This window comes from Schistocerca piceifrons, chromosome 4 (genome assembly GCF_021461385.2).
Source record: "Schistocerca piceifrons isolate TAMUIC-IGC-003096 chromosome 4, iqSchPice1.1, whole genome shotgun sequence".
Lineage (NCBI taxonomy): Eukaryota > Metazoa > Arthropoda > Insecta > Orthoptera > Acrididae > Schistocerca > Schistocerca piceifrons.
In genome coordinates this window covers 588734527-588747660 of record NC_060141.1, presented here as the reverse complement: position 1 = coordinate 588747660, position 13134 = coordinate 588734527, and positions in this window count along the sequence as shown.

The window sequence follows — 13134 nt, the reverse complement described above, 5'->3', positions numbered from 1 at the left end:
CACCGCACAAGCCCTGACTCTAATCGCGCGGAGTAGCTGCGCGGTCCTGGGTGCCTTGCCACAGTTCGCGCGGTTCCCCCCTATCGGAGGTTCGAGCCCTCCCTCGGGCATGGGTGTGTGTGTTGTCTTAGCGTTAGTTTAAGTTAGGTTAAGTAGTGTGTAAGCCTAGCGACCGATAACCTCAAGCCGGCCGGTGTGACCGAGCGGTTCTAGGCGCTTCAGTCTTGAACCGTGCGACCGCTACGGTCGCAGGTTCGAATCTTGCCTCGGGCATGGATGTGTGTGATTTCCTTAGGTTAGTTAGGTTTAAGTAGTTCTAAGTTCTAGGGGACTGATGACCTCAGATGTTAAGTCCCATAGTGCTCAGAGCCATTGGAACCATTTCTGATGACCTCAACAGTTTGGTCCCATAGGAACTTACCACAAATTTCCAATTTTTTTCCCTTGCTCTAACGATGTGTGAGCGTGACAGCTCAGCCACTTAGAAAAAGGGTGAAACCGAAACAAGCTCGCCTATCTCACACTGAATGCTGGCAACGCCGTTACTCGGCCGGTTCCAATTTAGGCAAGGTCATGGCACACTCAGATGACTCCCTGAGGGGGCACACCAGTTCGGCTGCACTCCTCGAAACGTTGGAACCTCTAATAGACGGCTGACAAATAAATTCCTCCTTGTGGAATGCAGCCATACCAGGCACCTTCCTGTAGGCGTTCTGAAAAACAGATATCAACAATTAGTATCCAAAAAAGAAAACAAATAACAAAGGAAAGCTACTTAACAAAATCCAGAAAAATTGTAATTTTTGAAGCTTAGCACTCCAAACTTTACAAAATTCCAATTACGCGCACCAGTCATCACACTCACAACAACACTCTGCACGAGAAGTGCCCAACAGCATTCTAAAAGTAATTTTTTTTTATTTATCATCACAAGTACATGCATTTAAAACCAAAGAGGGGAAACCCAAACTACAATTTCACTATCGCAATGTATATTAACCTTAATGTATGCAATTATAAAAAAAGAAGGTAACACCACTTACGTGGGTGACCATAGACTTTATAACCTTTTCACAGAAAGTTAAACAGCAAAACTGAAAAGAAATAGCCGGTCATCTACATTCGTTTAAAAACATTAACAAATTCTCCCATATGGTTTGAATTACAAACTAAGAGTTACAGAAAATTACCTTCAAATCAGACCAACAAGAAGTGTGATGGAACACGAGATTGAATGAAGGGGACTATTACAATACATAATAATCAGAATATCACCAGAAAGGCAACTGATAATCATGATAATCATTCTTAGAAAACCCCACAGTCACGGCGCCTCGATCAGGCACACAAGGTAACATAAGGCCATTAACTTTTTTGATTAGACAACCACGTCTGTAACCCATTGTAGCTTGGCACAATAAACTTTCCAGTGATCCGAATATCCAATGGACTTTAGACAAATGAGAGAGCACAGTAAGTCACGAAATCATATGCTGGCTGGAGCATGTGTGGATGGCCCCCACTTCTTGGCGGATCGGCCCTTGTAGCAAGTTGTCTCTCTGATGTTAGTTCGTTGACCACTAGACAGTACCTAGGGCCACCAAGGACAGCAGCATCGCCGAAGTAGCTATTCTACGCCATCTTAGCAGTTGCCGCTGATGTCGACACTACTGCGGGAACGTGTATTGGCTGCTTTGGACCAGTTAGGTTGGTATTAAAATCGGCTTGCGAACGTATTGGAACTGAACCGTCACATTTTATATATGGGAACACTCTTGTGAATTAAGCAAGGAGGTTCGACAATCTTCTTTTTGAGAGCTAATATCAGTATCTTTATAGATCCATTTCGGAATACTTAGTCGATAGACACATATTTTATACACACAGTTTTTGTCTACTAGATATAAAAAAGAATTACGTATAAGTGATTTATAAATCGATTGTGTCCATGTTTTCAGTCATCCATAATGTACCAGGCACATGCTACAGCTCTCGAGAAAAAGAAGTTTGCCAGCAATAATGGACGAGAATTTTGGTGGCAGATGTGTCGTCCAGTTTTTTAGGTGAACCAATTTCACTGCTCTGAATTTTGTGTTGAGATGCGCACGACTCAGCACTGAGCGCTACCGCTTCTTTCCCAACACTAACTGTCTTTCATTGTGTGCTGAGCTTCCGATATGTTTAAAGTTCTGTAAGTAGCAAGATGAAGTATCGTTGCTTTCATGTATTACAACAAGTAATTAATAAGCAAATAAATAGATTCTATTATTGGTAGTAGTATGTAATGCATGTTGTATTTACATTTTGTGATTAAAATGATGATGTCGATCTGATGATGAATCATCTCCGACCATGCATAAATAAAGACAAAGCTATTGCAGCGAGTCTGCAAGCTGTTATAACACACCACCATGCAGAACCAGCGAGCAATAATGTAATTACTAAGCGTTAGTCAGAAAACTCCATCAGTTAATAAAAAGTCATATTTTGGATTTCCGACTTTCGCAATATGTAACGCAGCCAATGAGATTGCTGCTAACGTAGAACCATTACTCCTCGAGGATCACACTCGCGCAGTGATATATGAACGCGCTAGGTATATTCAGTCTGCACCTAAGAAGATTATCGTATTCCTGTACATAGCCATGAAGATAAATGTATACACACTTTGTCAAGTATCAGAGATATGTGAGAATAAGATTAACGTACCAAGACCAAAGGAACTTCAGATTGTCAATTGTAAACAGCATCCAGAATCAAGTTACGAAATGTCTATGCTTTTTATTATTTTAATAAATGTGTGTGAAAATTAATCAAGTTCTGTTTAAAGTTGGTCACCGTCAATCTGCTACTCTAAGCGTGCAAGTGGCATTTCTATCGTCTGACCTAACGGCAGAAGATAAACACGCCACAATAAGACCACGAGACATATTGCTGACACTCGCTCGCCTACTTCGTTAGAGCGACAAGTCAGATAATCTGATGGTGTGTGTACCGATGGTCTTACAGTACGCACACAACAGAATGTTTCTTTCGCTTTTTAAGACGTACGTATTAACCTGAGAGCATGTCAGAACGTTCATCAGCCTCTGCTGCAATAAGACACCGAATAGCTGAACGCTATCTCAAGATGATACACTCTGTTATACGCTCACAGCTAGATGAACTGGTCCCACACGTTTTGAGGACGTCTTTCAAACGATGTTCTGTATACAACTGTAATTAAGTCTTTCACTTTAGTGTCATGTGAATTATTGTTTATAGCATTCGATTGATTCATGTTGCAGCGAAACAGTAACACTAGACACAGACACTGTGTGTGTGTGTGTGTGTGTGCGGGCATCTTTCCCTATTATGAAATCTGCTGGGCATGCTTATCCATAACTTTTATTTAGTGCAAACTAAACGATCTGTATATTAATAATTTTTACTTATGGACCGTCTGACAGCAACTGAATAAAACACAATTTTAGTGCCATACGCGTTCCGCCTTTATTTTCTGCAAGGCATCATCAGTGGCCTGGAATATGTACATATATTAGCTATTTTATTTACATTTTTGTCATTGTGCCTATAGGCTTCAAAATAGCATATAAGCCTGGGCAAACTCTTCAATCACACCTAAGCCAGCCAGCTACCAAGAGAGACAAATTCCAACAATCAGGAATATATAAACTTGAATGTCATGGTTGTGATGCAGTATACATAGGCATGACATGCAGGAATTTTCAAACAAGATACAAAGAACATATCAGATGTTGTAAGTATGAAACAAACCATTCCACATTTGCAGAGCATTTGAAACACTACAACCATCATCCTACAAACATGGAACAAGAAATGAAAATAATGAGAATAAGCAACCATGACAAACATCTTATACAAATGCAAGAAAACTTCCACATCCAGAAAGCCATAGCAGAAATCAAACATGTGATAAATGAACAAACACACATCAGCACAGGCTCCCTACTACACTTAGTAAAGGAAATGATAACATAAAACAAAAAATAATAAAAAAAAAGAAAACTCTTCCCCACATCATCTGGAGACACACACACACACACACAGCAAATAAATAAATAAATAAATAAATAAATATATATATATATATATATATATATATATCACACCAAAAAACACTCACACACACACACACACATACACAAACGCACACACAAATGCGTACACGAACAGACCACAGAGATTTCAATAGTTACACTCATAAGTTTGGCAATAACATTCGATCTTTGGCAAAAACATTTGACAGTCGGTAACAGAAACCAAAACATTGCTTTAAAACAAGTGTTCAGTGCATAGTGTTGTGGAATGGGGAAAAACCGCAAATTGGCGTTCATAAGAAGAAGAACAACACCAAAAATGCAACAGGAGCGTAATATGTAGGAAATTGTCCACGCAACCTGTAAGTACAGTTCAAAACATTACTACTTAATAGGAAATACCAACCACCAAGAACTGTTTATAACCTATAGGCACAATGACAAAAATGTAAATAAAATAGCTAACATATGTACATATTCCAGGCCACTGATGATGCCTTGAAGAAAATAAAGGCGAAACGCGTATGGCACTAAAATTGTGTTTTATTCAGTTGCTGTCAGACGGCCCATAAGTAAAAATTATTGATATACCGTAATATTACACGCAACCGAGGAAGACAGGACTATAAAAGTTGAAGATGTAAATGACCTGTGTATATTCGTAAACTCTGTTCGAATTTATTTGTCTGTAGGAGAGAAACCTTTGCTTACGAGCGTGGGTTACGCTGAGAATTGTTCCATAATTTCAGTATACCACACTGCGTAACTCGTTTTACAAGATCTAAGTTTAAACACTGGATTATGCAAATCTTTTACATTGTGAGTTATTAAATCGTCTCGTTCGACAGCTGTTTGTGAATTACCAGTTACCGTCACTTTTGATACCGGATCAAATCTCATACCATACAATACATCGCGTATTCTGTCTGTTAATTCACTAAAAACTAATACTGCCAGTCTATGTCCTGTCTTTGCTATAATATTCTTTCTTGTCTTCTTCTCAATCTTCTGCTTACATAAATGAATTATGTTCTTAGTGCTGTCACCTTCTCTTGCTCCAGCTTCATATTTTCCTTGAGAATTGCTTTTCCAGTTTCTGTAGCCACTGAGAAATGGGTCCAATGGGATGTTAAGTGCAAGCTTCTTGGTTTAAATTTTTAACAAACCCTGGTCAGATTCTTTGTATCCATCATTAAGTACAGCAGGATTAGCGTCTGAAATTGACAATTACGTAATATCTCCATTAAGTGACAGTAAGAGACTATATAAATATTATATTTAACGTTCTTTTGCGTATTGATTCCCTGTGTATGTCGTGGACGAAAGCAACAAAATTTGAACATTAACAAATGTTAAAATACTCACTCAGTTAAAGTGCAAGATCCACTGACAACGCCTGACTACATTACGTAAGGCGAACTACTCGCTGTTGAGAGGAATGTCATTACACGTATTGCCAAATGCTTTGAGGTTGACGGACATCATTTTGAGCAGTTATTGCATTAATGTGGTATTTACAGGTAATCACGCTGTAACAGCATGGTTCTCAGAAATGATAAGTTCACAAAGGTACATGTATCACATTGGAACAACCGAAATAAAATGTTCAAACGTACCTACATTCTGTATTTTAATTTAAAAAAACCTACCTGTTACCAACTGTTCGTCTAAAACTGTGAGCCATATGTTTGCGACTATTACAGCGCCATCTATCACAAAGCGAAAAAAGTGGCCCAACTAAAACATACATATTTCTTTACGGACTACACGAATATGTAATAAAAATTGGGGGTTCCTATTCAAAGAAACGCAGTTGATATCCGCTTGACCTATGGCAGCGCCATCTAGCGGGCCAACCACAGCGCCCTTCAAGCTAGACAAGTTTCAATCTTTGTAGTTTTTTCGTTTTACGCTTATTTTCTATGGACTACCGTGTTAATAGCAAGCCGTGGCGCCAGTGAGTTAGTAGACTGTTCCGTCTGGCGCCACTGTCCCATTGCCAATATCTGCGAGGAGGAGTTGGTATCTGTGAGTTGTGTCCTTAGAAGGACTCTGCTTGCCGATATACACTCCTGGAAATTGAAATAAGAACACCGTGAATTCATTGTCCCAGGAAGGGGAAACTTTATTGACACATTCCTGGGGTCAGATACATCACATGATCACACTGACAGAACCACAGGCACATAGACACAGGCAACAGAGCATACACAATGTCAGCACTAGTACAGTGTATATCCACCTTTCGCAGCAATGTAGGCTGCTATTCTCCCATGGAGACGATCGTAGAGATGCTGGCTGTAGTCCTGTGGAACGGCTTGCCATGCCATTTCCACCTGGCGCCTCAGTTGGACCAGCGTTCGTGCTGGACGTGCAGACCGCGTGAGACGACGCTTCATCCAGTCCCAAACATGCTCCATGGGGGACAGATCCAGAGATCTTGCTGGCCAGGGTAGTTGACTTACACCTTCTAGAGCACGTTGGGTGGCACGGGATACATGCGGACGTGCATTGTCCTGTTGGAACAGCAAGTTCCCTTGCCGGTCTAGGAATGGTAGAACGATGGGTTCGATGACGGTTTGGATGTACCGTGCACTATTCAGTGTCCCCTCGACGATCACCAGTGGTGTACGGCCAGTGTAGGAGATCGCTCCCCACACCATGATGCCGGGTGTTGGCCCTGTGTGACTCGGTCGTATGCAGTCCTGATTGTGGCGCTCACCTGCACGGCGCCAAACACGCATACGACCACCATTGGCACCAAGGCAGAAGCGACTCTCATCGCTGAAGACGACACGTCTCCATTCGTCCCTCCATTCACGCCTGTCGCGACACCACTGGAGGCGGGCTGCACGATGTTGGGGCGTGAGCGGAAGACGGCCTAACGGTGTGCGGGACCGTAGCCCAGCTTCATGGAGACAGTTGCGAATGGTCCTCGCCGATACCCCAGGAGCAACAAATTTGCTGGGAAGTGGTGGTGCGGTTCCCTACGGCACTGCGTAGGATCCTATGGTCTTGGCGTGCATCCGTGCGTCGCTGCGGTCCGGTCCCAGGTCGACGGGCACGTGCACCTTCCGCCGACCACTGGCGACAACATCGATGTACTGTGGAGACCTCACGCCCCACGTGTTGAGCAATTCGGCGGTACGTCCACCCGGCCTCCCGCATGCCCACTATACGCCCTCGCTCAAAGTCCGTCAACTGCACATACGGTTCACGTCCACGCTGTCGCGGCATGCTACCAGTGTTAAAGAGTGCGATGGAGCTCCGTATGCCACGGCAAACTGGCTGACACTGACGGCGGCGGTGCACAAATGCTGCGCGCCCGCATCTCGTGGTCGTGCGGTAGCGTTCTCGCTTCCCACGCCCGGGTTCCCGGGTTCGATTCCCGGCGGGGTCAGGGATTTTCTCTGCCTCGTGATGGCTGGGTGTTGTGTGCTGTCCTTAGGTTAGTTAGGTTTAAGTAGTTCTAAGTTCTAGGGGACTTATGACCACAGCAGTTGAGTCCCATACTGCTCAGAGCCATTTGAACAAATGCTGCGCAGCTAGCGCCATTCGACGGCCAACACCGCGGTTCCTGGTGTGTCCGCTGTGCCGTGCGTGTGATCATTGCTTGTACAGCCCTCTCGCAGTGTCCGGAGCAAGTATGGTGGGTCTGACACACCGGTGTCAATGTGTTCTTTTTTCCATTTCCAGGAGTGTATGTACGGTGTTCGCTGGGCGGAGAGAAAGGCACGAAGTTTGGGAATTGGCAGTAGCGTCGCGACAAGAGGTGGTCATAAGGTCCGAGCGCCCGAAGCCACGAGCTGCACAAGGATGGCCTGCGCAGAGTGAAGATACCAGATTACTTCACCGGGGTCAGCGACGACTACAAGCAACAGGCCGTCGGCAGGTTGGCAACATTCGTGTCGGACGACCGCTCTTGGCCTGGCTGCCCTCTTCTACTCGGCTCTCATCGGCACCACTCAGTAACTGCTGCGGTGCAACGCGGATCCATGGAGCTGCTTACTGATAAAGGGAAGTAAGATTCTGTAATCCTTGTGGTGATTTGTTTCTTTGTCTATCGGTCTCATCATTACTTTCTGGTTTGTACCTGATCCTGAGAGTTTTATTCGGTCGGTTCTTTGGTCGTAAATATAGGCAGTAGTATCGTACTAAGACACTAGTTGTCGTTTGAAAATTTGTCTCGCTGTTAAAATGCCTTTCCTTTTTGATTTGTACCCGATCATTAATGTTCTAATTAATCAGCTCTTGGTCGTAAATACAGCCGGAACAATTCTACTGAGGCACAAGTTGCCGTTAAACACAAGAGGGACCTTGTGGTTAGGTTTAGCTTTCAACCGGTTCAATTCTTTGATCGTTATTGCATTTCTCAATCATTAGTTATAATCTGAAGAACCTGTTGTACTAAGCTGTTCTTTTCTGTCATTGTCCGTGTATTTTAGCTGAATCTTGTGGTTCGCCGAGTGAGTTATCTTGTAATAAGTGTTCACAAGTAATGTCTTAAGACGTTCCTTCAGAGCGGTCTTAATAACTGACAATCAGTTTAGCTTTGAAAATATTAACAGCCAACAGTCACCAGGGATTTAGTCAAAATAAAATTGTCAGAAGTGACGCGTTGGGATCCAGTCGCACCTTGGTTGCCGATTGAAGTTACGAGGGTGGTTGCTTTGAAGTGAGCCTTATCATTGTCACGTTGGTTGCTAATCTGTTTAACCTTTAGGCACAGGTGGGCATCTTAACCCCGAACCTTTCGACATACAGCTTTCGGCCGTCTTTTAATCATTGTCATACTGTTTTCTGTTTTGCTATACAGCACTTCAGATTTCTTTTTCAAAGATTAAAAGCTTATGCGAGATAAGGTTTAAGGTCAAAAGAATTTTGCACATTTGTTCATTTTTATTAACGAAAATTTTATGGTTAAAATGCTTCGATTATCTGTAAAACACAATGTATATATTGTTAAATAAACAGGTTGTGTGAAAAGAAAGTTATATTGGTGGGTTTTCCCTTCCACGTTTTCCTTAATTCCAGTAAGTACCACGTATCATACAGGTGTGACAGAAAATAGGGTTTTCTTTAAGGAGCCTATATATTTTATGTTCTCACATTTTCGCGAACAGGGATTGCCTAACTAACCGACTTCTTAAAATCAATTTTTCGTCATTATGCAAGCTTTTCTTATCCAAGCTGATAAGATTGATGAGCTATTAAAGAAATCTCTGACTTCAAGAGAGACATTCAGGGTGCACATTAAAGGAAATAATTTAACTGCATGTTAATATTAGTGAAGACAAGGGATTTTACACATGAGCATACACGAAACTGTCCAAAGTGATGGTAAAGGAAACTGCAGTAACAAAAATTAAGTCAAAGGATAATTATTGTATTAAGTGGTCATTTTCTATCCCATAAATTAGCACCAAGAACATGACCATAAATATAGGTAAGGTGAAAGAAATTACAGTATGTCTACATACGAAGTCCTACTAAGTGACACGTGTTTATATTTGCGTAAAACGAGTTTAAGACGTCTCTGCAACAACATACGCCACCCAATAATCACATTATGAAGTATCAGATAATGAGTGGATGGTGGTGGAAGACAAGAGAGACAAGAAACAATTGCATTGCATTGCATTGCATTGCATTGCTTTCTTTCTTTCTTTCTTTTTTTCAGCTCGGAGTAGCACTTGCGACCTAGATCCTCAGTTATATACTTGATGTATTCCAATCTGTCTTCCATCTACAACTCCTTGTAGTACCAGGGAAGTTATTCTCTGAGGTCTTAATAGATGTCCTATTATAATAAAGCTCCTTCTTCTTGTCAGTGTTTTATATATTTCCTCTCCTTGCCGATTCTGCGGAGAATTGGCTCATTCCTCACCTTATCAATCCATATGATTTTCAACATTCTTCTATAGCATCACATCTCAGATGCTTTGGTTCTCTTCTGTTCCGGTTTTCACTACCATACGATACTTGCTCCATATGTATATTAACAGAAATTTCTTCCTCAAATTAAGGCCTATGATTGATACAAGTAGACTTCCCTGGGTCAGGAATTCACTTTTTGCCAGTGCTAGTCTGCTTTTGTTGTTCTTGCGCCGTCCGTCATTGGCTGTTTTGCTGCCTAGGTAGTGGAATTTCTTAACTTAGTCTACTTCGTGATAATCAATCCCGATGCTAAGTTTCTCGCTGTTATCAGTCGTGCTACTTCTCATTACTTTCGTCTCTCTGATTTACTCTCTGTTCATATTCTGTATTCGCGGTGTCCGTGCGGTTCTAGGCGCTGCAGTCCGGAACCGCGGGACTGCTATGGTCGCAGGTTCGAATCCTGCCTCGGGCATGGATGTGTGTGATGTCCTTAGGTTAGTTAGGTTCAAGTAGTTCTAAGTTCTAGGCGACTGATGACTTAAGATGTAAAGTCCCATAGTGCTCAGAGCAGAGCCATATTCTGTATTCATTAGACTATTCATTCCATTCAGCATATCATATAATTGTTCTTCACTTTCACTCAGGATAGCAATGTCATCGGCGAATCTTATCGTTGATATACCTTCACCTAGAATTTTAAATCCACTCTTGAACCTTCTTTTTATTTCCGCTGTTGCTTCTTAGATGTGCAGTATGAACAGCAGGGGCGAAAGATTACATCCTTGTCTTACACCGTTTTTAATGCGAGCACTTCGTTCTTGATCTTCCATGCTTATCGTTCTCTCTTGGTTCTCGTACATCCGTATTTCCCTATAGATTACCTCTATCTTTCTTAGAACTTCGAACACTTTGCAGCATCTTACACTGTCGACAAAACCTAAGAACGTATCTTTTCTTCAGACTTGCATCCATTATCTACCGCAAAGTCAGGAATGCTTCTCTGGCGCCTTTACTTTTCCTAAAGCCAAACAGTCATCCAACACATCCTCAACCTTCTTTTCCATTCTTCTTAGCAACATGGATGCATGAACTGTTAAGCTGATTGTGAGGTAATTCTCACACTTGTTAGCTATTGCTGTCTCCGGAATTTTGTGAACGATGTCCGATAGCATTTCGCCAGACTCATACATTCTACACACAAACATCTATAATCACTTTGTTGCCACTTCCCACAACGATTTTTGAAATTCTGATGGAATGTTATCTACCCGTTGTGCCTGTTTTGATCTTAAGTCTTCCAGAGTTCTTTTAAATTCTGATTCTAATACTGGATAACCTATCTCTTCTATATCTACTCCCATTTTTTTTCTATCACGTCCTTAGACAAGTCTTCTTCCTTAAAGTGGCCTTCATCATACTTTTTCCATCTACTCTCTCCTCTGCATTAAACAGTGGAATTCCCATATCAATCTCAATGTTATCATCCTCGCTTTTAATTACGCAGAAGGTTGTTTTGACTTTACTATGTGCTGAGTCAGTTCTTCCGACAGTTTTTGATTTTCGATTTGTTCTCGTTTCTTCATGCAGCTATTTCGCCTTAGCTTCAGTACATTTCCGTTTTATTTCATTTTTAAATGAGTTGTATTCTGAATTTTTCTGAACAGTTTTGTACTTCCTTCTTTCATCGATCTATTGAAGTATTTCTTCTGTTACCTACGGTTTTCTCGCAGTTACCCTCTCTGTATTATGTTTTTCTTTCCAACTTTTGTGATTGCCCTTTTAAGAGGCGTACATTCCTTTTCAACTGTATTGCCTACTGAACTATTTCTTGTCGCAGCATCTGCAACCTTAGAGAACTTCAAGCGTATTTCTTCATTCTTTAGTACTTCCGTATCCCAATTCTTTATGCATTTGTTCTTCCTGACTACTCTCTTGAACTTCAGCCTACTCTTCATCATAACTAACTTAGATCTGAATCAATATATGCTCCTAGGCATGCTTTACAATCCAGAATCCCATTTCGGAATTTCTGAGTGAGCATGAGGTAATCTAACTGAAATCTTATCTCCCGAACTTTTCCAAGTATACATCCTCCTTTCGTGATTTTTCAGCAGAGTATTCGCTATTACTAGCTGAAATTCGTTGCAGAGCTCAATTACTCTTTCTCCTCTCTCATTTCTAGTACTCCGTCCCGAACAACCGCATTAGTCCCCGGCGACTACTAGATTTTTATCTCCCTTTACGTACTGAATTACCCGTTCAGTATCCTCATACACTTTCTCTGTCTCTTCATCTTCAGCTTTCGATGTCACCATGTTTACTTGAACCATCGTCATTGATGTTGGTCTGCTATCGATTCTGATAAGAAAAAACCTATCACTGAACTGTTCATAGAAACTCGCTCTCTGCCTACCTTCCTATTCATCCTTCTTTCTTCATACCATTTTCTATTTTCTGGTGCTGTTGATGTTACCTATACTCGTCTGACCACAAATCCTTGTCTTCCCTCCACTTCACTTCACTGACCCCCACTGTACCTAGAATGACCCACTTTCCATATTATCTAGCTACTCTACTACGTTCAAATTTCTTAAATTCCACGAGTCTTAGAACTTTATCCTATCTTTGGTTATTGAATTTTCCCTCCTGGTCACCTCTCCTATGGCAGTCCCCTCCCGGCGATCCGAAAGGGGGACTATTCAGGAAACTTTTGCAAGTGGAGACACATTCATAATACTTGTTGAATTACAGGCCACATGGCCTCTGGATACACACAATGTGTCTTTGATGCAGAAGTTTCCGTTGCCTTCTGCCATTGCTGATTCTTCCGTATTTAGAGCTGTTTCCAACCCCAAGGGCAAGAGTGTACCCTGAAACCTCTGTTCGCTCCTCCTTCTTTGACAAGGCCGTCAGCAGAGTGACGGTGACATCTTATGTCGGAAGTCTAAGGCTGCCATTGCTGATGATTTTTATTCAGCATTTCAGCGATGACGGGGTTCGAACCTGCGATCAATGGCGTCATGATTATATATCAGTGACGCCACCCCTAGACCACGAGCTCACGTTACCGCCACAAATCACAAAATGCCGCCGTAAGAAAAATGTAAACTTGTAAATATTACAGGCTGGTGTGATAATACAGGTACATACAGTAGCCGGCCGGTGTGGCAGTGCGGTTTTAGGTACTTCAGTCTGG